At 37.9% G+C, this 5540-nt stretch overlaps 1 long non-coding RNA gene across 1 annotated transcript; it reads right to left on the bottom strand.

Moving 5' to 3' along the window:
- Nucleotides 1–1322: 1322 nt before the first annotated feature.
- LOC145800981 (uncharacterized) lies at nucleotides 1323–3471 on the bottom strand. The gene is made up of 3 exons (XR_014341709.1): nucleotides 3344–3471; nucleotides 2361–2418; nucleotides 1323–1595 (listed from the first exon to the last, which is right to left on the bottom strand). It is a non-coding gene; the product is annotated as an uncharacterized LOC145800981 (long non-coding RNA).
- Between the last annotated feature and the right edge of the window lie 2069 nt (nucleotides 3472–5540).

Raw genomic sequence — 5540 nt, forward strand, 5'->3', positions numbered from 1 at the left:
TTGGTATAAGAGAAGGAGAGAAGGATTCCTCAGCAATATCTATTGTCCTGGCTACCAGCAAGTCTAGGGAAGAGGGACTAGAGCTAGGTAGTAGAGGAAGAATTGGAGTACCACCAGTGTCACCCCTAGAAGTACCAGTTCCCACTGAAATAGGAGCGGCAACAGGTGTATTCTCAGAAGGTAAAAAAGTAGCCAAGAATCTGGAAGATAAAGGAGTATGCAGGGATGAGGCGATGGATACCAAGGGCAAACTATGCAGCTTAGCCGAACTAGGAGTTGGAAAAGATAGGGTGATTGGCATATCAACCCTCGAAGGAATTAAGGAAAAAACTATGGGGAGTGTGGAGGTAGGGGTTGGAAATATGGCTTACAAGGGCTTTATACTCATTGGCAGGTTAGACTCTCCTTATCTTTTTCCCTTTATTGGTTTTTTTAGCTCAGAAGGACTCAAAAGTGGCCTTTCAGTTCTAGTTAGGGAAAAAAGGGCTAGTATTGAATAAGAGAAGGGCAAGCTAGTTACTGCTGCATTTCGAAACAAAAGAAGTGCTAAGGCAATATTAACACAAAAGTTTTGAAAAACATAAGGCATTATAAAGTGCTGAAGATACTTACTAGCACCAGCAGTTGTAGTAGTGATAGTTGGAGAGCTGTGAAAGGGTATGATGTTCAACAACTCTACTTTTCCTTACAGTCTCCTTTTGTGCTGCCTCAGCAACAACGACCTTCTTTTTTGAGATCTTTTGTTGCCTTTCATTCTCTGACCTTTGGAAGCCTATCACCTCTTTGGCTTGCTCCATCTCTACTGCCTTGGCAGCTATTTCATGGACAAAATCCATGATGAGTTTGGTAGTAGGAGAGACTGGCATCTTTCTCCTTTTTAGGAGGAGATTTTTCTTTTTCTTCCTCCTCTGCCTCTAGGAAACCCCAGGTGCCTTTTCTACAGGCTTAAGCTTGAGTTGGGCCTTTATTTTCTTTAATTCCTACTGTTTTCCCTTCAGTGTTTTCAGGAATTGTGTTCTTTGAGGTATAGACTCTTGTGAAACATCTATACCATTAAAAGAAACACTGAGTAAAAGAACAATATAGAAGAGGGAAAGGACATACAAAAGAAATGACAAAGCCCATACATTTCTTAAAAGAAGCCTTAGTATTTCTGGGTAAGCGAGTTGAAGCAGAAGGGGTTAAGGTAGCAGGGGAGGAAGCTATGGTGATGCCAGTCTCCTTGGTTGTGGTTGTCACACCCCAAATCCGGGTATGACCGGCCGTGGCCCATAGGGACTTAGCCCAAGGCACACGTAAGCCTAAACACGAATCCAATCACATTGAACAACTGAACAATAGTCCAATAATAAATAACCAAAACTCAATCCAGACATGCCACAATTATAAACGGCAAAATCAACCGTAATCAAAAGCCATCCAAACTTATGGGATATAAACAACCCACAAAATAAAATAATTCTAAATAAAACCCAATCACAAAGTATGCACAAAACTCGACAAAGCAACCTAAAAGAAAATTAAATAAATGCCCTAGAGGTCCATGTAATTGAGTCCCCGCTACGCCATGAGTCCACTCTAAGTCCATCTAACACCTGGAAATGGTAAACAACTAAGTCAGCTGATAGCTCAGTGAGTAGCAACATGGATAGTAAATACAGTTTTGAAAACAGGGTTCAATTCCAAAATAAGATATATATCACAGAAACTAGATTGACATACAGTTTGGTAAATACAATCTGTTTCAAAAAGAAGGTTCCACAAATCAACACTTAAAATACTCATGTCTCGCAAGAACATGATAAACGACATTTTCCACTTAAAACAGATTATAACATGAACACCAATAATTTTCTGGGTACCAATAAAAACAAATAATCTGCCACACATTTCTCAGGCTATAAGCCCCGTTGGATCCAAAACCGAACTAAGAGTCATCCTCAGGGTGGCACCTGGGCCTTTTCTCAAAGACGATCCGATTGAAGGTCACCTAGTTGTTTTTAAAGGTCTGTTCCTTACAATCGTTGAGCACTAGAGTCATCACGGCCCAACCCGGATCTGTTCCCTAGTGGCCAGAGTCACCACACACAGTGGAATAATTTCCCTGAACTAAATACACACATGGTCCCAATAATCAATACACATCAGTTTTGCAAAACATGGTGGTTCATCATTATAAACATGAGACCAAAACAAATAGTTTACAGTATGCCAAGTTCACACATGTTTCAGAAATAATTTGATTCAATTGATAATATAATAATTTATCAAAACAGTTTAGTCTTGAAACAACAATTTGATTTTCCAACAATTTAGGGTAGGGGAACATTTATAAAAATATGTAGCATGAAACTACTCACCTGAAACGAAATGATATAGTCCTTGAATCGAATAGAGTGTAAAAGTCCAACTAGTGCCCTGAACCAAGTATAAAAACTACACGTCACAACTAATTTAAAAATACTAAAAAAATAGGAACTAAGTAACCTCAAACTAAAGCGCACTAACACGGCTCAACCCAACTCACCGTTACTCTTAAATATTACCTAAGTTCATGTTCTTCAAGGTTTAAAATCACCCAAGACATGGGTTCCGGTTGAAACTTAATTAAATGTGACTTTAAGATAAAACAGAATTTCAAACAAGCCTTCCCAACCTATTCGCTGACTTTGAAAATTTCAAAACCCACTCCACGCTATTCGAAAAATTCTAATAACCTCCAGATATGATCTAATATATCCTAAGTTTCAAACCCAATTGGTTTCACTTGATTTGCTTAAAAAAATAATTTTCTACAATTAATTATATCCAAACAGGTTGTTTTCTGCAGCACTTTAAAGAAATTGACGGTTCTCTTAACATACACGAGCAATCAATGCAAGGAAAAAAATGTACGAAACTAGACTCGTAACCGGTTCTAATGACACTAATTTGATAATTTTTGGATTTATACCCAAAGAGAACAACAATCCCGAATTTACTGTTTCGGACTGGTTTCCTGGACAGATTTGAATACCTCAATTTATATGGATTTCGACTCCCAAAAATTATGAAAAAATTCAGATATGCAATTCAATGTGTAATTGATCTACTGTAAAAATTTCAGATTAAAATTCATCCGTTTGATACGGTTTCTTGATTTTTAAAGTTTGCGATTCTGTGCAGAATTTTTTGGACTGAAAATTACACCCAATCTTTACACATAAATTTAGCTCCTCAAGTTTCTTAATAGGATATCTATATACACAATACATAAACCTACAACCTCTCCATGAATGAATAAAATAATTATAGAATAAGGATAGAACAAAGAAAGAAGAGAAGAAAACCTAAGAGGGCTAACCTTTGATGATCACACACAACACAACACACCCAAAAGTTCTTTGATTGCAACATCTTCTTCTTTTTTTTTCCTTCTCTCAAACCTTCTCCCGTGGCTGCTGTTGTTTCCCTATGTGGTGAACAAATAATAGAGTAGGGTTTGTGTTTATTTTATTTTATACTAGTGGTGGGCACACATAGATCAAATAAATAGATAAATATACAAAACATATGTATAAGTTACATGTAACTCAAATGGTAGGAATCTTATATATTAACCTTGTGGTTTAGAGTTCAAGTCACACCCTCCTCTCTCTCTCTTTTTATTTTTATTTTTATAATAAACCTTGTCTCTAAATTAAAGACTTTCACCATAAATTTATTTTAGGTTTAAAATTAATTAAAAGATCCTCCAATAATATTTAATTTGCACCTTAGAATTCACCACCAAAATATTTGAGATTGTAATATTATTATTTAATTATTTACTTAATTTTTATATTCGGGTTCTCACTGTGGTTTTCCCACCTTAGGATGGAATAGCTCCTTCAGTAAGTCCAAAGTGGAAGTGGCAAGGTGCACCTCCACATTGGCTATCCACCAGTCTTGGAACCTCTTCATAACCCCACTGTGATTGGTGAAAGGGCACAAATTCAAAGTTGGAGAAATCATGTACAACTTTGATTATGGCCTCGTCCAACCTAGATTTTGGCACTTTCAAATTTTTGGTCTCAAGGTCAGAATTAAAAAAGCTGCAGAGAGGGATAGGGATCCCCTGAGTAAACCCAAACTGCCTTGCAAACTAAGAGGGGCAATATACCTCAAAAATACATTTGTAGGCTCTGGGGGTTAGAGTACCAAGAAAGAGATCCATTAGAATCAAAATTGAGGCCCACATTTCCTTATGAATAGGCCTGTAGCAGGTGGTATCAGCTAAAAGGGCCCTCAACAATGCTAGCTCTATATTAGCCTTGAATGGCCGAAAGTAGGAAAGACACATGGAAATTGGAAGTTAATGGAAGTAAAAAAAATAGTAGGCATAGCTAGAAAGGTATACTGAGACTCTGGCATACTTTTCCCCATATGTGGTGGGCTCTTGCACCAAGATTTTTAGGAAACGGGAATGAAAGTCAATAAAGTATGTAAAAAGCCATTGTTGAAGAACTCAAATTGGACCTCCTTGATTAGTCTTTAGAGGCCTCTCACACAATTGAGAACAAACCCTATATACATGGCCTAGAACGTAAGGGGCCAAGGCTATCCTCTTCTTCAAAGCCAGAGCCATGACAAGGGGACAAATTCAGGTATTATCCTTTGAGAGGAGGTACAAAAATGGAATTTGCAAAGCCAATAAAGGATAAAAGAAAAGAACTCTCGGTCGGTCATAGGACCTTCCATTTTATTCTCAGCTGCTAGGAAGTCACTATAGGAAGAATTCGAAAAAAGAATAAAAAAGAAGACCTTGAGGTTTAGGTAATCAGGACCGAAGGGGTCACCAATGGGTGAGAGCCCTAAAAAATGACACATATCAAGAATGGTGGAGGCCATCATAACTCATCGGAATAGAAAAAAGTTAAAAGCAGGATTCCAAAAACAAATAGCAGTAAGTATAAGATAGAGGTCCTTGGGAATTATGAACCTGGAAAATCAAAAGGCGTCGAGGATGTAGAGGTCTTCTAGGTCTTGTTCCCTAGCCTCTATGATTCTATATTCCGTCTTCAATGTTGGCCAGCAACGATGAGGTCGAGTGGCTTTCCAACTCCCCTAGTTGAGCTTTCCTTCGTAAAGGAGGTAGTGATCATCCAAGCGTGGATACAAGAGAGGAAGTGTAGCAAAAACCTCCTTAAAAATGGGGCCAAGAACATATTCCTCTTGTGTGTGGTGGCGAGGGACAAATATCCTTCCATCAATTGCGCTTTGACCCTCTGGTGTTCCATACTTGATTATTTCTTTATTTATACATCTCTTCAAAGCAACTGAGGGACGTAAGCATTCAACAACTGGCAGATTTGCAGAAGAAGAAGTAGCCATTGGTGAGGGATTGAAAGAAGAGTGAAAAAAATGTGAGTAAGAGAGAGAAGAGTGAGAGTTAATGTGAGAACTGAAGTAAGAATAGAAGTAAGTAAAAGTGAGTAAGAATGAAAGTAAGAGTTAGAAATGGACAAGTGAATAGGTAAGAGCGCAGAAGTTTGGGCTTTTTTACCTTTTTGTCCAAGTTG

The sequence above is a fragment of the Camellia sinensis genome, chromosome 10 (assembly GCF_055761805.1).
Source record: "Camellia sinensis isolate YWXY chromosome 10, ASM5576180v1, whole genome shotgun sequence".
NCBI classification, from domain to species: Eukaryota; Viridiplantae; Streptophyta; class Magnoliopsida; order Ericales; family Theaceae; genus Camellia; species Camellia sinensis.